This window comes from Helianthus annuus, chromosome 5 (genome assembly GCF_002127325.2).
Source record: "Helianthus annuus cultivar XRQ/B chromosome 5, HanXRQr2.0-SUNRISE, whole genome shotgun sequence".
Taxonomy (NCBI): Eukaryota; Viridiplantae; Streptophyta; class Magnoliopsida; order Asterales; family Asteraceae; genus Helianthus; species Helianthus annuus.
Genome location: NC_035437.2, coordinates 151,916,227 through 151,939,120, shown reverse-complemented (window position 1 = coordinate 151,939,120; position 22,894 = coordinate 151,916,227). Strand labels below are relative to the sequence as shown.

General features: G+C 37.8%; 1 non-coding gene across 1 annotated transcript; it reads left to right on the top strand.

The window, feature by feature from the left end:
- The first annotated feature begins 776 nt into the window (after window positions 1-776).
- Window positions 777-883, top strand: LOC118492717. The gene has a single exon (XR_004894719.1). It is a non-coding gene; the product is annotated as a small nucleolar RNA R71 (small nucleolar RNA).
- Window positions 884-22,894: the final 22,011 nt, after the last annotated feature.

Here is a 22,894-nt window from a genome sequence, read left to right as displayed (position 1 = left end):
TTATGAGATGGACTTGTGCCTTTGGATTTGTTTCGGTATTGCTTGGTAACGCGCCTTGGGGTCTCTCGGAGAAATTTTGTGCTAGTTGACTGATTTGTTTTTCGATGTTTTGAATACTAGCTTGTTGATTTCTAAAATTTGATTCTAATTGTAGAAATCTATCCGAGTTTTTCTTTTCAGTGTCGGAGATGAGGCGAGATATAGTATCTTCAAGCCTTTCTCGTCCACTTTGTTGTTGAGGGAAATTTTGTGACTCATTTCTTGGTTGTTGAAAGTTTGTTCGTTGGTTTACGTTTTGTTGGTTACTACCATTGCCGGGTTCTCTCCAACCAAGGTTAGGGTGATTTCGCCATCCTTGGTTGTAGGTGCCCGTTGGAGGACCCGACGGCCTAGGTCTATTATCAATGTAGTTTACCGATTCTTGTTGATCGTCTATTTCTTTCATACAACTCCAATTTTCATGTGGCCCACCACACCCTTCACAAGCCATAACCGAGACCGTTTTTGTCATTTCCAATTTTTTTATTTTTGAAGAAAGGGCCTCGATTTGGGCTTGTAAAGAAGTGTTTTCATCAACCTTATGGGCGCCCGGGGCAATGGATTTATTGCCTCGGGGAGTGTGCCACTGAAAATTGGTTTGAGCAATTTCCTCAATTTCATTATATATTTCATGTGGGCGACTATTACCTAAAAGTCCCCCGGAGCTAGATTCCAGTGTTTGCCTTGTATGTGGCAACAGCCCATTATAGAAAGTGGACACTTGTTGCCATATCGCAAGGCCGTGATGTGGACACTTTCGCAATAGCTCCTTGAACCTTTCCCAAGTTTCATATAAGGATTCCCCATCCTCTTGTGAGTATGTATTAATTTCAGTCATTAATTTAGCCGTTTTAGCGGGAGAGAAATACTTATATAGAAATTTTTGGGCTAGTTCATCCCAGGTGTTTACCGATCCAGCTGGGAGGGCGTTAAGCCAAGCTTTTGCTCGGTCTTTTAGTGAAAAAGGAAACATTCGGAGGCGGATGGCGTCATTTGATGCTCCATTGATCCGAAAGGTATCACATATTTCTAAGAAATTAGTAATATGTAGATGGGGATCCTCGTCCGTAAGCCCATGGAAGGTTGCGGAGTTCTGGAGCATCTGTATCAGATGCGGACGAAGTTCGAAGTTATTGGCTTCAACATTCGGTGCATTGATAGCGGTGCCAAGGTTACCTACGGTGGGTCGTAGATAATCCATGAGGGTACGTTGGTCCGCCATTGGAGGTGGGGTACCCGAAACTTTCTCTTGGTTTTTGGCTTTTAGTCTTTTTCTGAGAAAGCGTTCGGGTTCTTGTAGAGGTTCTTTTATGTCCTTATTAGAACTGGAGCTCATACACTACGTAGGGTTGGCGTCTGGTTCCAAGTCCTGTAATAAAAACGGAAAAGAATGCTGGTCAGAAGGTTCACCACGGCCCCGTGCTCAATGAACACGGCCCGTGGTCGGAGTTACAGTGATTGTTTTCCAGATCCCAGTTACTGGAAAGTTAGACACGGCCCCGTGTTACACCGACACAGCCTCGTGGTCAGCCTTCTGTAACTTGGAAAACTAAAAACTGCCAGTAACAATGCTGGGCACGGCCCGTGTCCGACCAGGCACGGCCCGTGCTAAGCTCTGCAGAAGCTGAAAAATTAAGAAAATCCTAAAAAAATTAAAAAGAAAATAAAAAAATGATTAGGCCGTTGATTCCTAACTTTCTTAAAATCCTTGTGTCCCCGGCAACGGCGCCAAAAACTTGATGCGTGTGTAGTGTAATATATTTTTGGTATATATTTTAAGCCCTTTTTACACTTTTTAGCCAAGTTTTAAATTTATAAAACACGATATTTACTAACACTAAACACACATATGGGCAAGTGCACCCATCGTGGACGTAGTCTAGTGTTGGTAAGATACCGAGGTCGTCCAAGGACACAAGAGCTTTTAATACCGGTTTATCCTCAACGTCTAATCAAATCAAAATGTAAGAAAAAAGATTTTTAAAGTAAGAAAATAAAACTAACTAAATGCTGAAAAATAAAATAAAAATAAAAACAGATAGACAAGATGAATCACTTGGATCCGACTCGTGTATTAGTATAACCTTTGATTATTTTCGCACTTTTGCACTTGTTTAAGAGATTATCTTAGTTATTGTAGTAGGCCCCTCTTTTGAAGGCGACGTTACCCTCAACCCAGTAGTTTGAGTCAGCAAGGATACAATCCTAAAGGGTCGGATTATTGAAAGATAATGAATTAAGTTATTAATGCAAATTATGGTAGGCCCCTCTTTTGGAAGTGACGTTACCCTAGACTAAGTAGTCTGAGTCAGCAGGGATACAGTCCTAAATAGCCGGGTTATAGTATTAATAGTAGTTAACTTATGAGGGGATCAAAGAGTTTGGACCCCCGCCATCCAATACCTTTGGGTATTGAAGGAGGTCCTACTAAATTTGACCCAGGTCCCTTGCAGGACCTCTAAACGCTGAACAAGGGCAAGACCCTTACCAAACCGTTCCCTTAACCCCCGACCAAGTAGCCAACATACCTCCATATAGACCATGGAGATATGAATGGTAAAAAATCTTTTATTTTATATAGACAGTAAAATAATGCCAAGACACCACGGACAAACGATAAGGAAAAGTCACCTTCAACATAAGCAACTAGTTATTAAAGTCATTAATACAAAACTAAATAAAAAGTGCAAAAGATTAAAAATAAAAAGTATTATACTAAACACTTGTCTTCACCAAGTGATGTAAGAGACTTAGGCAAACATGGCCTTGATTGTCAAGAACTCTTACGATCAATCTTGGATCCCGAGATGACTCACACACTCTATGATGGACAATGGATGATGGTGGTGGATGATGGTGTTATGATGGTGGTGGGTGGTGGATGAAGTGTGAGCGAGGTGGTGTGCCAAGGGATGAGTTGCAATGAGCCAAAGCACTCCTATTAATAGGCTGAACAGAGGCCTGGGCACGGCCCCGTGCCTGTCTGACACTATCTCTCCTCATTAATTGTAATTCGCAATTACAATTAATGCGCCTGCAGTACTTTCGCCACACCCCCGTGTTCACTAGGCACGGCCCCGTGGTGGGCAATAAAAGCTTCTATAGGTTTGTCTTTTCTGCTGCTTCTTGGGCACGGCCCCGTGCTCGCTGAGCACTGGGCGTGTTCAGTCTTCTGCCTTCTCTGTTTTGCTTGGGAGGATGCTGTCGTGGGGTCGGGCAATCCACTTTTGTTCCTTTTCTTGTATTTATGTTAGATTTAGCTGTCTTTTTGCTTCTTTTGTTAATTTGAGCTCATTTAATCCTGAAAATACAAAAGGAAGACAAAAACACACTTTTTCCAACATTAGTACTTAAAAAGGGTTAGTTTTATGCCTCATTTGATGTAATTTATATGTTGCATTTTACACACATCAATTTGTAATTTTCTTTCTATGTGTGAACCATAAACAACCTTATTATGAAGTTCCCAAATTGAAACTACATCGAGATAGAAGGTAAATAGCCAAAAAAAAATTGTGTCGTTACCCCGCTTTGAATAGCAAAACTAAGTATTTTAAAAACTACATCCATAGATCTCGGGGTCATAACATTACTATGTGTGACTCCTTGAACTCGACTAAGTAGGTCCACAACCTCCGGCGCAAGGGAACCATAAGTATCAAAAGCAAAAGCAAATGGGATAAACACATGCTAGTTGTCTAGGCACTTTCTCGTGTGTGGTCATTTTTCCCTAAGTTTTTCCCTAAGCTACCTTTATAGCAATCTGACCCACCATGAAACACTACCCCCTAAGCCCACAAGGGGGAACCCCTATAAGATCCACACACACGTGTTTTCCTCCTATTTATCCGAAGACCAAAATGTCTGCAGGTCTAAGGTTCCAATGGGTTAGTCAAAAAGGACATCTCTAACCAAATCATGTCGGTACTTGAACCTTAGGAATTCTCTACAACAAACTGCATGCTCCCCAAAAGAGTCCAAACACGCCTTATGACAAACAAGGCATATCTCATCAGCTGGAAATAAAGGAATCATGAGGCGATACTTAAGGATAGTACGGTACTCCCCCGACGACATATGCTGGCCTAACCCATCTATAAGTATAACAAGAAGAAAATCTTGGGCATATTGTGCTCATAGACACTCAAACACGGCTTTTTTTTAACGGTCAAGTTAAACTGTACTTTAATGTCATGAAGAATTTTATTGAGAAGAGCACTTGTCAATGCATGTTGGGCTTTAGGGGGCAGTGTCCTTATTAGTAAAACCACTGAAGTTGAAGCTTGTGTTGATGCACTTTTGTGTGGATGTAGCTCTGTTGAGTTCGGTTTGAGACCGATGTCGGCCACGTTCCTCCGTCGTGTGACTCGGAGAACGAGATTCAAGTAACGAAGATACGAGAACGACATCATCATGACATGATGATGTCATGATTGTGTCTAACATGCAACCATCATCTGTTTTGAATCATAGTCACCTTCGTGACTTTCATAACCTCTTTCACATGAAGACAGAACATGAGCCACCTTCGTTGACATAATATAACAAGACCTTCGCATGGTGGTTCAAGAATGCACCTTGCATGCATGCAAGACTTTCATGAATTACATGTCACCTTCGCATAGAAGATTGTTCACCTTCGCTATATAGTGTTTCTGTAAGTATATAAACAGGAGATATCACTTGTAATGGAGGCAATTTGAATGAGCTAGAGAGTGTGTATAGAGAGAGAGTTCCGGAGAGCAATTTTATTGTTAGATCCATGTTTTTAACATAATGTTAACATATATATATATATATATATATATATATATATATATATATATATATATATATATATATATATATATATATATATATATATATATATATATATATATATATATATATACATAAATATATATATTGGGGGCTGCTAGAATGAAAACCACCCCGAGTTGTAAGAACCGCGAGAACTACACCCCACGGAGCGCCGTTCGCCATGATTTTTTTTACAAGTAGATGTATGTATTATAAACACAGCCGTAAAAAATCATGGCGAACGGCGCTCCGTGGGGTGTAGTTTTTTACACCACAAGTTTGGTGTTTTTTAATTTTTTTTCTTTTTTCTTTTTTTTTCACCAAACTTGTGGTGTAAAAAACTACACCCCACGGAGCGCCGTTCGCCATGATTTTTTACGGCTGTGTTTATAATATACACATCTACTTGTAAAAAAAATCATGGCGAACGGCGCTCCGTGGGGTGTAGTTCTCGCGGTTCTTACAACTCGAGGTGGTTTTCATTCTAGCGGCTCCCTATATATATATATATATATATATATATATATATATATATATATATATATATATATATATATATATATAGAGTGTGTATAGAGAGAGAGTTCCGGACAGCCTTACCTCTATTCCTACGGGGTAGAGGTAAGGCTGTCTACATCTTACCCTCCTCATACCCTACCTTAGCTTTGCTGTTGGTGGGATTTACTGAGTATGATGATGATGATGATGATGATATATATATATATATATATATATATATATATATATATATATATATATGGAGAGAATCATGAGAAAACTTCATATAAATGAGAAAACTAGAAAACTAACTAAAAAAGCTAAAAAACATACCAGTTTTTTATAAAAAAATCGCTAGTTTTTATATATAAAAAAAAATTTGTTGTAGTGCACATGTGCACTATATCCGTAATAGTGCACATGTGCAATACAACAAAAACTTTTTTTTATTTTTTTTTTATTTTGAAAATTTTTTTCCATGCATAAAAAGCTGCGATTTTTTTATAAGAATTAAAAAAAAATTGGTATGTTTTTTAGGCTTTTTTAGTTAGTTTTTTGGTTTTCTCATTTAAACTAGTTTTCTCATGATCCATCCCCTATATATATATATATATATATATATATATATATATATATATATATATATATATATATATATATATATATATATATATATATAGGGTAGGGATCCTAAAAGAAGTCCACCCTATTTGAGAAACTTGAGAAGAAATCTGGACCACACATTTTCCCTAAGCAAAAAATGCAAAAAAAAATGTGAAAAAAATGCAAATTTTTTTTTTCTTGCAAAAATCGCAGCTTTTTCTTTAAGGATTAAATTTTTTATTTATTTTTTTTTAATTTTTTGGATTTATACACATGTGTATATTGACAATTATACATATATGTATATACATGTTTAAAATTGAAAAAATATGTGTTATAAATCCTAAACCTTATACCATAAACACTAAAGATAAACCTTAATGCTAAACCCTAAACCCTAAAGCTAAACCCTAATTCTAAACCCTAATTCTAAACCCTAATGCTAAACCCTAATTCTAAACCCTAAAGCTAAACCCTAATGCTAAACCCTAAAGCTAAAACTAAACCCTAAATCTAAACCCTTAATGCTAAACCCTGATGCAAACCCTAAAGATAAAGCTAAACCCAAAAGCTAAAGCTAAACCCTAATGCTAAACCCAAAAGCTAAACCCTAATGCTAAACCCAAAAGATAAACCCTAATGCTGAACTCTAAATACTATTATTAAACCCTAATGCTAAACCCTAAAGCTAAACCCTAAATCATAAAGCTAAACCCTAATGCTAAACTCTAAATGCTAATGCTAAACCCTAAATAACACTTATTTTTCAATTTTAAACATGTATATACATATTTGTATAATTGACAATATACATATATGTATAGTTAAAAAGATTAACAATATACACATGTGTATAAATCTAAAAATAAAAAATTAAATTCTTAAAGAAAAACCTGCGATTTTTCAAAAAAAAAAAATTGCATTTTTTTTTACATTATTTTTTCATTTTTTGCTTAAGGAAAATGTGTGGTCCAGAATGCTTCTCAAGTTTCTCAAATAGCCTACTACTTCTCACATGATCCTTATCCTATATATATATATATATATATATATACACACACACTAGGCACACTAGGCTTTTACCCGGGATTGCTTCCCGGGCTCGGGAAACTTAGTTATTTCAATTATTACTTGTTATTAATACAACCTCATTACATCAAGCATCACATTGGATTCAACAACAATGTCTTCACATTACCGGATTAGATCATAAACCCATATTATAGGTCAAACAAAAGCACAACAGGACCACATGAATAACATCATTTCCAATTTTACATCAATGCACTTACATGATCAGGTGATTTAGGATTTTGTAAAAATGTTTGTTCTTGTACTTCTTAAGAAAATTATATAGAATTCAAGAAAACAAAACAATGACTTAAAGAACTATAATTTAACACCAAATGTGATCCAGCAAACAGATGTTGACCAAATGTCAAACAGTTGTTGACCAAAAGTCAAACAGTTGTTGACCAAAAGTGAAATAGATATTCAACCAGATCCACTGTTTTCTTATATTTTAGGACTGTTTTTCTCTTCAAAACACTGTTCAACCTAACATGGGTTTCCATGAACTTTTGACCCAAAGTCAAACAGATGTTTAAACCAGTGTTTCAGTTATTCAAACGTCTGTTGGATACTAAATGAGATGTTGACCAAAAGTCAATCAGATGTTGACCAAAAGTGAAACGGAGTATACTGTGTTTAGTTCACATCTCCACATTGTTTCCGTTCGACATGGACCTAATAATTTACATGTACATATCTAAACAAAGAAACAAGTCTAGTATCAGTTTCGAAAAGCAAACAACTACAACCCGAAAACTTGGTTCAATGTATCCTTCTGCATTTGCCTACTTCAACCAACGAATATTCATCCAAACATAAAAAGCTTTTTACCTTTCACAAAGTTAAGTGTAAATGCTTCACCTGCAGCCATGCCTTTATCTCTCACAAACTTTCTCATTCCTTGCAGATAATATCTTGGTTGACCTCGAGATGAACCTATAGCAGATTGAATATTCCAAACATCACCTGCCACGTCCACAATCTTCAAACCCATCTTACGATTCAGTCCAAGATCTTCAGCCTGTTTTTTAAAAAGGCGCTGTAACAAACAACGAACAATTCAATAAACAAAGAATTAATACATGTTTAAAATCTGACTAAAGTATTATATATTAGTAAACTCATCATCACAAACTTACAAAATGACCGTCCACACGGAAAGATATAGGTACGATCTGATTATCTTCATTCACAACAACCACACCACATTCATTGACATTATCGATGTCCTGTACAGCTTCAGTATCTGAACTCAAGACAATCTCTTGTATCACCTTTTCTTTAACAACAGTACAAACCTCCGGTGGAAGCACTAAATCACAGGTAGCACAATTGAAAACTGTGATATGAAAAGTCTGAAGATCTATCATCTCAAAGAAAATGAGATGATCAGCAGTTAATGACAACTCATCCTTTATCTCCTTCCATCCGGTAATTATGTAAAGTTCATTGTTGATATCTTCCACCCCTACAAGCCAGTTCTGGTTTTCAGATCCTTTAATAAGAACCGGATATGAAGGAATAGTGTTTAACATCTTGTGATGAACAAAAGAACGATTAATACTCTACAATCAGAATAAAACACGTTATATAGTACATTAGTAAAAATATATCAGAAAATTAAGTAAACAAATAAAAAACAACAATTAAACAATTGTATCTCCAAAACAAATACATGATGAATAATATTCAAAGTTACATACCACATAATCTTCGTTACCAGATGGTTTGTAGTAAAACTCTTCACAAGGAGCAAGAGCAATGTCTTGATAAAAATACAATATTCTGAAACTTTCTAATGCTTCTTCATAATGAAATATCAACCATGAATCTGAAGGTATTTTCAAACTGTCTACCAACTGACACCAACCATTATAGAAATAATATATGCCATTGCTTAGAGGATAGATCTTGACTTTAAAAACATTTCCAGTTGTGGTCCGGATCTTTGTATTTCCAATTGGATAATTAAACTGTTGAATCCATTTTTGATACTGTTTTGGCAAAACCTAAGCATAAATAAAAGAAACAGTTTTATTGCTAAATATCATACCAAAAAATTAAAATTAAGTGTTAAACTAAGATCGGATAAAATTACTAACCAAACATTTCCTTTTCCTGTCTTCAAGGTAACACGGAAATCCATAAATCATTCTCTTGTAAAACTGTAACAGTATCAATCATATAGAATCAAAATCAATAACATTAATAAACAAATGAATACAATCCAGTAAAAATCAGAAATTTATATTATACTTCAGAATAACATAGTTACATGAACAACTTTATAAACAACTTTACAAATAAACGTGACAATACATTAGTAAAGATTGAAATTTTATACCATACATCAGAATTACATCAACAACTTTATAAATAACTTTAAAAATACAAATGAGAATACAACAGTAAAGATCGAAATTTTATATCATAAATAAGAATAAGATAAATACACGAGAAAAGTGAAATCCTATAAAATCAACAATGGATAAGACAAATGGTAAATACACGAAATGCAGATAAGTTTTTTAGAATCATATATGTCTATCATAACATGCATAATAACTACATAGTAATCAGATATACAAAAAAATTAGGACTATCAGAAATTTTTCCAGTATAAGCCGTAACAATAAATGCAATCATAACCAACAATGGATTGAAAAAAACAGGGAGATACATGAATACACCACCGTCAATTACAACTTCTTCATTAAAATAGCAAGAACCTTAATCGGCTATGTAATTCAAAACTAAAAGAATAAACATGAAAAAAAATACAAAACAAATCAGATTATTTAACAATACCTTTATTATTATACAAGATGATATTGATGAAGATCGGAAGAAATTGAAGAAGATGACAGAGTTTCTTGGAGAAAGTGTAGCAAGAAACGTGGAGAGAGAAACGAACTGAGATTTTGTGAGGATCTTTAAAAAGTTAGAAGTTTAAAAATATCCCATGTAACCGGGTCGGATCATCCCATTTAGTTTTTCGTCAACATCTGTTTGACTTTTGGTCAACAGCTGTTTGAGTTTTGGTCAACATCTCATTTAGTATTCAACAGAAATTTGAATAAGTCAATCAGTGGTTTGAATATCTGTTTGACTTTTAGTCAACAGTTGGATGCAAACCCATGTTAGATTGAACAGTGTTTTGAACAGATGTTTAAACATCTGTTAAGACTTAAACAGATGTTGGGGCTTAAACAAATTTTTGGCGTTCTATATCAGTTGTTTGGACTTAAACAGATGTTTGACCATAAAAAGATGTTTGGCAATAAAGATATGTTTGGCCTTAAACAAATGTTTGAAGTTAAACAAATGTTTGCCCAAAAAGAGATATTTGGCCTGAAACCAAACATCTGCTTAAGGTCAACATCTGTTTCACTATACGCCAACATCTGTTTGACTTTTGGTCAATATCTGTTAACATATAAACACTGTTAACATAAATTACAAATAATTAGCTAATAGAGGGCACACAATTAGCATCTTAAATCATCAAGACCCTCAACAATTTGACCATATGATTTAATCGTGTGTTTTATCTTAGATTGGACAACTCGAAAAGAAAATTCACTAAAAGGATAACATATTAAACGGGTCAAAAAAAAGCTCAAAGTGTATTTTACTGCAAATCAGGATTAACAAAAAATGCCAACAATTAAGTCAACCATGTTTCTTTCACATTTGACTTTCAAAGTCAAATCAGTTACTTACCAAATTCATAAATACATAAAATTTCTTATATAACCGCAAACATTAACACACCTAATAATCTTAACTCTGCTATAAACTGTAAAACTCACACCCAGATATCACATTTCCCTTGTAGTATTAAAGAATTCACACCAATTCAACGAAAATAACAAAAATACACATTCTTATACAATAACTTTCCAATACAGACATCCCTATTCAACCTTCACCAAATTAATCAGGCTCGTTTCCATCAATGATGTCTATATTGTGAATCTTTATTGCCTCATCAATAATTCCCTGACTTGCCCTTTGAATTGTAATTCAAAGTCCAAGGAATATGTGTCATCCTCATCCCTACACAGTGTAAGATCAAGGAGATCTTGCAGATCTTCAACACCCAGGCCCAGTGCTTGTTCCCTTGATATTTTCTTAACCTGACCACTGGATTTGATCAGAGTCAATACGTGGGTCTGTTTGTCAGATATCCACTTTAGTATTTTTGAATCCCGTGGGTTTCTTGGGAGAGGTTTTATTGATGATGAGTTTGGAGATGGTGGTGATTTGTGTCGGTGTGTATATAATTTAGATATATAATTAAGCCCTTTTTACACCTTTAGCCAAGTTTTAAATTTATAAAACACGATATTCACTAACACTAAACACACATATGGGCAAGTGCACCCATCATGGACGTAGTATAGTGTTGGTAAGATACCGAGGTCGTCCAAGGACACAAGAGCTTTTAATACCGGTTTATCCTCAACGTCTAACCAAATCAAAAAGTGAGAAAAATGTTTTTAAACTAAGAAAATAAAAACTAACTAAATGCTGAAAAATAAAAATAAAATAAAAACAGATAGACAAGATGAATCACTTGGATCCGACTCGTGTATTAGTATAACCTTTGATTATTTTTGCACTTTTGCACTTGTTTAAGAGATTATCTTAGTTATTGTAGTAGGCCCCTCTTTTGAAGGCGACGTTACCCTCAACCCAGTAGTTTGAGTCAGCAAGGATACAATCCTAAAGGGTTGGATTATTGGAAGATAATGAATTAAGTTATTAATGCAAATTATGGTAGGCCCCGCTTTTGGCGGTGACGTTACCCTCGGCTAAGTAGTCTGAGTCAGCAGGGATACAGTCTTAAATAGCCGGGTTATAGTATTAATAGTAGTTAACTTATGAGGGGGTCAAAGAGTTTGGATCCCCGCCATCCAATACCTATGGGCATTGAAGGAGATCCTACTAAATTTGACCCAGGTCCCTTGCAGGACCTCTAAACGCTGAACAAGGGCAAGACCCTTACCAAACCGTTCCCTTAACCCCCGACCAGGTAGCCAACATACCTCCATATAGACCGTGGAGATATGAATGGTGAAAATCTTTTATTTTATATAGACAGTAAAATAATGCCAAGACACCACGGACAAACGATAAGGAAAGATCACCTTCAACATAAGCAACTAGTTATTAAAGTCATTAATACAAAACCAAATAAAAAGTGCAAAAGATTAAAAATAAAAAGTATTATACTAAACACTTGTCTTCACCAAGTGATGTAAGAGACTTAGGCAAACATGGCCTTGATTGTCAAGAACTCTTACTATCAATCTTGGATCCCGAGACGACTCACACACTCTACGATGGACAATGGACAATGGATGATGGTGGTGGATGATGGTGTTGTGGTGGTGGTGGATGAAGTGTGAGAGAGGTGGTGTGCCAAGGGATGAGTTGGAATGAAACCAAGCACTCCTATTTATAGGCTGAACAGAAGGCTGGGCATGGCCCCGTGTCCGCTGGACACGCCCCTGTGCCCGTCTGACACTATCTCTCTTCATTAATTGTAATTCGCAATTACAATTAATGCGCCTGCTGTACTTTCGCCACGGCCCCGTGCTCACAGGACACGGCCCCGTGGTGGGCAATAGAAGCTTCTATAGGTTTGTCTTTTCTGCTGCTTCTTGGGCACGGCCCCGTGCTGGCTGAGCACGGGGCGTGTTTAGGCTTCTGTTTTCTCTTCTTTGCTTGGGAGGATGCCGTTGAGGGTTCGGGCAGTCTACTTTTATTCCTTTTCTTGTATTTATGTTAGAATTAGCTGTCTTTTTGCTTCTTTTGTGAATTTGAGCTCATTTCATCCTGAAAATACAAAAGGAAGACAAAAACACTCTTTTTCCAACATTAGTACTTAAAAAGGGTTAGTTTTATGCCTTAATTGATGTAATTTATATGTTGCATTTTACACACATCAAATACCCCCACACTTGAACTTTTGCTTGTCCTCAAGCAAAACTCTTTAAATGTGGCTTACACTCCCAAATAGAATGGGTAGAGAAGAAGGTTTTTGGCTTGTCATAGAGTGTCGGGAATCCAAGATCTTTTTGGGTTTTATTTTTATTTATTTACAATCCTATTCGTTATGATTTATTTAGAACGTTTCATAGGATAAATTACTTATTTGGGCATAACATGCCTTTTTTAAAATTTCATTTATATACAAGTTCACATACCTTACGGGAGAAATCACTCAACACTCGGCCGAATGTGTATTTTTTAGTGGATCACTCGAGAGAGGCATGGAACTTACGCCTTCCATAGGCTTGCCAAGCAATCAATCCTCCTCCTTTTTAACTTTATACCTTTGTGAATATTAAGAGGACTTTTTGGGTGAAGGGTTAGGCTTGGGCTAAAGGTGGGTGGTTGGGTTAGTGGTTAGTAAAAGGGCGAAAAAGCGTAAAAAGCGTCGGTTTTCGTAACACACTTTGTTTTTAGTGACTTTTTATTTTGAAGTATTTCTCCAAACAAGCTTTTGGTTGCTTAGCTTTGTTTGTTTTTAACTTCATCATCATTCATTTTTTTGTTTTATTTTATTTATTTTTTTAGTCACATAAAAGAACGAGTTTGCGAAAAAACCGAGCTTGATACTAAAATAAGGGGTGTAAAATAAAAAGGGTTTTTGGTGGATAAAAAGGGTTTAGGTTAAAGAAACGAAAGGTTTAGGCTCAAAGGGGTTAACTAGGGGGATTTTGGGTAGGTGGTAAAAAAAATGAAAAATAATGGTGTAAAAAGAAAAACGGTTAGTCCTAATGCCTCCATCATTTACTTACTTGGGTTTAAGTTGGTAAGGACCGGGAATGAATCGTCGTGGCAAGTTCTAGAGTTGTAAGAACCAAGCGGCTATTCACACAAGAAACGGAAAATGAGCATTTAGTCTAAAGATGTAAATTTGTATGCTCAATAAAGGCTCAAAACTCACTTTTGTGGGAATGGGTTTTTAATGTGATCAAGTATATATAATCAAATTTTAACTAGGCTTGTTATGCCGTTTCATAATTTTCTTATGTTGGTTCTTATTATCACGACGCTCTCGGTTGTAAATTTTATAAAAATATAATCTTATTAATCTTGTGATTCCTAACTTAAACTTTAGACAAGTAAGAAAAGAAAAAAAAATTTGTAAAAAATTTGGGGTGTTTAGCGGTTCCAATAGAGTTTTGTGTAAGGCTTGTTATTAGGACTTGCAGAATTTCAAAGTGTTAGCTTCCCCCCCACACTTAAATTACACATTGTCCTCAATGTGTCCCAAAAATAAACTTTTAGGTTGATTGGATGTGTAATGTGGTGTTAAAAAGCAAAGATTTATGTTACTGGCAGTCTGGACACGGCCCCGTGTCCGCTGGACACGACCCCGTGGTGAACTACCAGTATCGAAAACTTACAGAAGATGAACACGGGGGCGTGTTGGTTAGACACGGCCCCGTTTCTGGCAATTAATTGCAGGTCAGTAACCAAACAACAGGTCTGGGAGGTGAACACGGGGGCGTGCCGGCTGGACACGTCCCCGTGTGGACAGTCTGTGAGCCTGAAAAACAGGTTTTGTCTCCCGGTTTCTCTATTTTGGGCCTGTAAGTGCTAAGGTTTAGCACTTCAACCCTTGATTTGTACCTGTTTCATCACTCAATACCACACCAAGCAAACATAAAACATCCTACATTACCACAGTTAATTGTCTCCTAGCATAAAGTAGAAAAATAAAACGGAAATAAAAAGTAGTCAAAGAAAGTAAATTGTTCAACAAGTGGCACGCAGGCCATAAATTGTTCGATAGAAAAGGGTACTTAAACCTGTGGGCTTACCACCAACCTGCCCCTTGTTCCCCTAAACCTCCTACTCCATGTCTTCATCGCTATCCTCACCTCCACCCCCATGCCCCGCCATATACTCCCGGATGCTACCGATATCATCTTGTATATCGTTGATGTTGCGCTCAATAGCTCCGACCCGGTGGTATGTGTTGTTGGCGAGATTGTAGGCGTTCCTGGTACACATGAGGTTTTCCTGCAAAAGATCATGTAAACTTTGAAAGTTAGGAAAACCGCCTCCTTGTGAGGAGGATTGACCTGGATCGCCATGGGGTTGATACTGGTACTGGGGAGGTGGTGCATGAAGAACTAGGGCCTCCTGTGGGTTCCATGCATAGCCTTGTGTTCTTTGGAAGCTCACCGTCCCCTCTTCCGCCTTATAAAGCAAGTTCATGGCTCGGCAAATGTGGTAGTCAACTCGCCCCGACCATGGACTTCTTTGAAAGGACCTTGGAATGTTCGTGAAGTGCTTGAAAAGACGGTACACCCATCCCCCAAAGAAGATAGGTGTTGGAGCTCGAGCAAGGCGATTGAGATGCATGTTTCGCAATAGGAGATATGGAACATCGAGAGGCTTTCGGTTGTGGATGCCGTGAAGGACAACCAAATCTTTCAACCCCACAACGCCACTACTGTCCTGACGCTGGTTCAGCGAGTAGGTGAGGAGCCTGTGGATGTAGCGGTAAAGCGGGTCCCTCAGTTTGGTACTCTTAGTGCTGCTAGGGTTATAGATTCCTTCACCGATTTGAGCCCATGCAGCTTGACGTTCGGTCTCATCCAAGTCTCGTAATCCCCCAGTATTCTCCTCATTTCCCGATTCCTCTTCACCGTGTAGTCCTATTATAGATCCAAACTGTGCCATGGAGATTGAGTACGTTGTCCCGCCACACCGAAATGTGACCCCTTCGTTGTCAAATGGGTCACACCTTGAATTGAAAGCGAAAGTACTGTAAAACTCCATTGTGCATTGATGCACCCACCGAAGCCGAGTGTTCAATGCAACTGCTAGTGGCCCTGTCACGATGTTGTTGAATCGGTCTAGTTGGTTCACCATTGTTAACAAGTCCGTACATGCTCGCCTAGGGTACTCCTCGGGTCTTGTTTGGAGTATCTCATATCGCGCCCTAGCATCGAGTTCGCTTGAATTGAACCTTGTGAACTTTGACATCTGAAAGAATACACCAGAAGTTAGTACGAAACAAAGAGATTTTTAACGAAACTGCAAACAGTTGGCTGGACACGGCCCCGTGCTCAGCGGACACGGCCCCGTGTCCAGGCGTCTGTAACCCAAAAACTTCATTTTTCGTCCCGGTTCCGAAAACCTGAAAATTTTTAGCCCAGTAGTTCGGTTTCCCCCGAAAATGAAACCCTAAGTGTCATTTTTCCCAAAACAAACCGTTTACCCTACCAATTTCGTCTTTTTCGGTTCAAAAACAAGGGTTTGGGGTTTTAGTAGGAAATCGAACGAATCTATCAACAATACATGTTTATTTACTTTCTACTACACTAATCTAAACTACTACTAACAGATTGCATCAAAAATTTGAAGTTCGATCCGAATGGACACGAAGAACCCTAGATTTTTCCCCAATTTTTGATGTTTTAACTACATGCAAGTAACTAATCTAACTACTAAAGATGATAGAATCATACCTTGATGTTGTTAAACGTGGTAGTGACGTCGGAAATCTGCGGAAAATCGCCTGGAACCAGAGTGTTTTCGGCAAAACGGGGCGTGTGGAATGAGGTAACTGTTATGAAAAGAGGGTTTTATCTCGACAGTTGCCTCGACACGGCCCCGTGTCCAGCGGACACGGCCCTGCGCCGAGCAAATTTTAAAATATTATTATTATTATTATTATTATGCTTGTGTGCATGCCCCTTTTTCCGAAAATGGTTAGAAGACTTACCAATTTTTGATGTTCACTTGCCTGTTCGTAACATGTGGGGTATGATGTTTGAGTTTATTCGTTAACCGTTTGAAGCGAGATCTCCTCTTCCTCATCCTCAATGGATCCTCGGTAGAGTTTTAGCCGTTGGCCATTGACTTTAAATGGTATCCCATTTCGAGCTTTAATTTCTACTGCACCGTGAGGAAAAACATGGGTGACGGAAAAAGGTCATGACCACCTAGATTTTAGTTTACCAGGAAATAATCGAAGTCGTGAATTAAACAATAGAACTTGATCTCCTACCCGAAATTCATTAGACTTAATATATTTATCAAGTAAATTTTTCATTCTTTCCTTATAAATTTCGGAGTTAGAATATGCGTAATTCCTTAGTTCGTCTAATTCATTCATTTGACAAAATCGATTTTTACCGGCAGTTTCTAAGTCTAAGTTTACATTTTTTATTGCCCAGTAGGCTCTGTGAGCTATTTCTACTGGCAAGTGACAACTTTTTCCATAGACGAGCTTATATGGGGTCGTGCCTATAGTGGTTTTATAAGCAGTTCGAATGGCCCATAAAGCATCGTCTAATTTGTCGGCCCATTCCTTTTTATTTAGTCCTACGGTTTTTTCAAGTATTCGTTTTAAACCTCGATTAGTTACTTCGGCTTGCCCATTTGTTTGAGAGTGATACGCTGTTGAGACCCGGTGATAGACCCCATACCTTGTTAATATTTTTTCGAGTTGATGATTGCAAAAATGGGTACCTCTATCACTTATCAAAGCTTTTGGTGTCCCGAAATGAGAAAATAGTTTTTTCAGAAATTTTACCACTACTCTTCCATCATTTGTTGGAAGAGCTTCGGCCTCCGCCCATTTAGACAAATAATCGACTGCCACAAGTATATATTTGTTTCCTTTTGACGGTGGGGAGGGTCCCATGAAATCGAGTCCCCACACATCAAAGATTTCACAAACGAGAATGCCATTTTGAGGCATTTCGTTTTTGGAAGAAATATTACCTGATCTTTGGCAGGCATCACATGTCTTTACAAGGTTTTGTGCATCCTTGTAAATGGTTGGCCAATAAAACCCTGTGTGCGGTACTCGCGGCACCATGATGTCCTCCGTATGGACCTTCATGACAGTGACGGAGAATTCTTCGTGCTTCATTACCATGGACACACCTTCGGATGAGCTGGTCGGCACACATTTTGAAAAGATAAGGGTCTTCCCAAAAGTAATGCTTTACATCAGCAAAGAATTTCTTTCTTTGATGATGCGGCCATCCTTTGGTGACTATACCGCTAGCTAGGTAATTAGCATAGTCGGCATACCATGGCTCTTGTCTACTCTCCATCATCTCCAAGGATTCCGTGGGAAATTTCTCGTTGATTTGCTCGTCCCTGGTTGTTTCCAAAGCTGGGTCTTCTAGGCGCGAGAGATGATCTGCAGCAGTGTTTTCTGCTCCTCTTTTGTCCTTGATTTCGATGTCGAATTCTTGGAGGAGTAGAATCCATCTGATCAAATGGGGTTTTGCGTCTTGTTTCTTGAAGAGGTACCTGATGGCTGCATGGTCTGTATAGACTACAGTTTTAGAAAGAACAAGGTAAGAACGGAATTTATCAAAAGCAGACACCACTGCTAGTAATTCTTTTTCTGTAGTTGTATAATTTTCTTGTGCATCATTAAGTGTTTTACTAGCATAATAAATTGGGTGGAAATGCTTTTCTTTTCTTTGTCCCAAGACTGCTCCAACAGCAAAGTCACTTGCATCACACATGATTTCGAAAGGAAATTTCCAATCGGGCGCTATCATGATAGGTGCATTGACTAGCATTTCCTTGAGGGTTAGAAATGCTTGATTGCATTCCTTGTCAAAGATGAAAGGTGCATCTTTTTCAAGTAATTTTGTTAGAGGTCTTGAAATTTTTGAAAAGTCCTTGATAAACCTTCTATAAAATCCGGCATGCCCTAAGAAACTTCTGATTGCTCTTACGGAGGATGGTGGAGGTAATCGAGAAATAGTTTCTATTTTTGCTCGATCAACTTCCATTCCTTCGCTTGAGATTTTGTGACCGAGTACTATTCCCTCTGTTACCATGAAATGGCATTTTCCCAGTTAAGGGCGAGGTTAGTTTCCTCACATCGGGATAGCATTCGTTCAAGATTATCGAGGCATTGGTCATATGAGTCTCCAAAGATGGAAAAGTCGTCCATGAAGACTTCCATTGTCTTTTCTATCATATCATGGAAAATGGCTACCATACAACGTTGGAATGTTGCAGGTGCATTACATAGACCGAATGGCATGCGTCGATATGCGAAAGTTCCGTAGGGGCATGTGAAAGTTGTTTTCTCTTGGTCTTCTGGTGCTATCGGTATTTGAAAGTAACCTGAAAAACCATCTAAGAAACAATAAAATTTATGACCGGATAGTCGTTCTAACATTTGATCAATGAAAGGCAATGGAAAGTGGTCTTTCCTTGTTGCTTCATTTAATCGCCTATAGTCTATACAAACTCTCCATCCTGTGACGGTTCTTGTTGGTATTAATTCATTTTTCTCATTAGTTATTACCGTCATACCTCCTTTCTTTGGGACTACTTGGACGGGACTTACCCACGGACTATCGGAGATAGGGTAGATTAGTCCGGCGTCAAGTAGCTTGATGACTTCATTTTTAACCACTTCTTGAACATTAGGATTCACTCTTCGTTGTGGTTGAATTACTGTTTTGTAGTCATCATTCATTAAAATTTTGTGCGTGCACATGGAAGGACTTATTCCTTTAATATCTACAAGCTTCCAAGCGACCGCGTTTTTGTGTTTTTTAAGGAGATTAACTAATTTCTCTTTTTCTATGTTACTTAATTTAGAAGAAATAATTACAGGTAAACTACCATCTTTGCCTAGAAAAGCATATTCCAAACCTTTAGGAAGTTCTTTGAGCTCAATGGGTGGGTCTTTTGAAGACACCTTATTTTGTGGCTCATCTAGATCAAGAACCTTAAAGGTTTGTTCTATGGCGATCTCTTCTTCAGCAAAGTGGTCATCTTCTTGAGTTGTATCGGGTGGTTCAGCTTCATCTTCAATTAGGGGGTCATTATTGCCAAAAGGATATTTCATTGAACGCTCAAGATCTATGCTCCTTTTGAATGCCCCTAACTGAAGAGGTAGATTGTTAAATTTCCGGTTTTTCAAAGCTTTATGAGTTTGTACAAAAGGTTTTCCCAAGACTAGAGGGGCGTCATCAAGGATGACAAAGTCGGTTGGGATTACCATTTGATTTGTGTGAACCAAAACATCTTCAACTACACCGATTGATTTTATCACTTTTCGATCGGATAGAAAAATGGGTATTTGAAGTGGAGTAAAGTCACTAATACTTAATTTTTCAAAAATGTAGTTAGGCATTATGTTAACACAAAGATCTTTATCAATGGTGATATTACTAATAAATGAATTTTGAAAGAAACATGGAACCGGTGTAATGTTAATTTCAAAAGGATCTTCTTTTATTAGCGAAGTTTGATCATTAGTTAACTTAACACTCACTATTTCTTTGATTTTAGCACTAGTGTTTAACTCTTTTAAAAACTTGGCATGAGGGGTTACTAAACGATGATTCTCGAAAGTAGGTGACAAGAGATTAATTTCTTCAAAATTAGACTCTTCTTGTAATTTAACGTTATTGGACTCACCTTTTTCATTGTTTAACTCATGTGTCGATTTTTCACTTTCTTGTTCTTCCATTTTTACATTTTCAACTATCTCTACGTTATTATTACAATTTAATTCTTCTCTTGCGCGGGATTCCTCTTCCCTTGCGCGAGATTCTTTCATGTAACGTTCGATAGTTTTAATGTGTTCTAATATCCTATTGGTCACTTCGGTGAGAGAAAAAGAATTTGGATCCTCAAAGCTTGAATCCGGTTGTTCGATCCTGGGCTCCTCATAGTACTCATATGAAGTAGATGGTTCACACCATTGTTCTTCATTGTAAGCATATGATGGATAAGGGTCGAAACTTTGTTCTTCATAGTACTCATATGAGGTGGGTTGTTCACGCCATGGTTCCTCAAAATAAGAGTATGAAGGTGGTGGCTCATATCTTGAGTCTTCAAAGTATGAGTATGAAGGCTCATACTTTGGTTCATCAAAATATGAGTATGAGGGAGGAGGTTCATACCTTTGGTCTTCATAGGATGTGTATGAAGTTGATGGCTCGTACCTGGGCTCCTCATAATAGTTGTATGAATTGGATGGTTGATATGAAGTATTATATTGAACCGAGCGTGTGTTACGACAATTAGTGCAATAATTACCCCTATAATCATCCACATCATCGGTGTAGTTGTAACCTCCTGAGTATTGATCCATAAGAATCACTCAGCAGACCACAACTGAGTCTCGGGACCAGAAAATAAAATAAAGACGGAAACAAAGCTGGACACGGCCCCGTGTCTGGTGAACACGGCCCCGTGGTCAGGGTCTGTATCTGGGCGTTTTAATTAAAGTTACTGGTCACGTTGGACACGGGGGCGTATTGAGTGAGCACGGCCCCGTGTTCAGACTCTGTATCTGGGTATCTAACTAAAAATATGCAGCACGGGGGCGTGTTCAGCGAGCACGGCCCCGTGTTCAGGCTACTGTAAATGCAAACTAAGCTAAAATGCAGAAAAATTTGCGCGCATTTTAAAAAGGTTTTGAAAAACTGATTAGGCCGTCGATTTTAAGCTTTCTTAAAATCCTTGTGTCCCCGGCAGCGGCGCCAAAAACTTGATGTGTATCGGTGTGTATATAATTTAGATATATAATTAAGCCCTTTTTACACCTTTAGCCAAGTTTTAAATTTATAAAACACGATATTCACTAACACTAAACACACATATGGGCAAGTGCACCCATCGTGGACGTAGTATAGTGTTGGTAAGATACCGAGGTCGTCCAAGGACACAAGAGCTTTTAATACCGGTTTATCCTCAACGTCTAATCAAATCAAAAAGTGAGAAAAATGTTTTTAAACTAAGAAAATAAAAACTAACTAAATGCTGAAAAATAAAAATAAAATAAAAACAGATAGACAAGATGAATCACTTGGATCCGACTCGTGTATTAGTATAACCTTTGATTATTTTTGCACTTTTGCACTTGTTTAAGAGATTATCTTAGTTATTGTAGTAGGCCCCTCTTTTGAAGGCGACGTTACCCTCAACCCAGTAGTTTGAGTCAGCAAGGATACAATCCTAAAGGGTTGGATTATTGGAAGATAATGAATTAAGTTATTAATGCAAATTATGGTAGGCCCCGCTTTTGGCGGTGACGTTACCCTCGGCTAAGTAGTCTGAGTCAGCAGGGATACAGTCCTAAATAGCCGGGTTATAGTATTAATAGTAGTTAACTTATGAGGGGGTCAAAGAGCTTGGATCCCCGCTATCCAATACCTATGGGCATTGAAGGAGATCCTACTAAATTTGACCCAGGTCCCTTGCAGGACCTCTAAACGCTGAACAAGGGCAAGACCCTTACCAAACCGTTCCCTTAACCCCCGACCAGGTAGCCAACATACCTCCATATAGACCGTGGAGATATGAATGGTGAAAATCTTTTATTTTATATAGACAGTAAAATAATGCCAAGACACCACGGACAAACGATAAGGAGAGATCACCTTCAACATAAGCAACTAGTTATTAAAGTCATTAATACAAAACCAAATAAAAAGTGCAAAAGATTAAAAATAAAAAGTATTATACTAAACACTTGTCTTCACCAAGTGATGTAAGAGACTTAGGCAAACATGGCCTTGATTGTCAAGAACTCTTACTATCAATCTTGGATCCCGAGACGACTCACACACTCTACGATGGACAATGGATGATGGTGGTGGATGATGGTGTTATGGTGGTGGTGGATGAAGTGTGAGAGAGGTGGTGTGCCAAGGGATGAGTTGGAATGAAACCAAGCACTCCTATTTATAGGCTGAACAGAAGGCTGGGCACGGCCCCGTGTCCGCTGGACACGCCCCTGTGCCCGTCTGACACTATCTCTCTTCATTAATTGTAATTCGCAATTACAATTAATGCGCCTGCTGTACTTTCACCACGGCCCCGTGCTCACTGGACACGGCCCCGTGGTGGG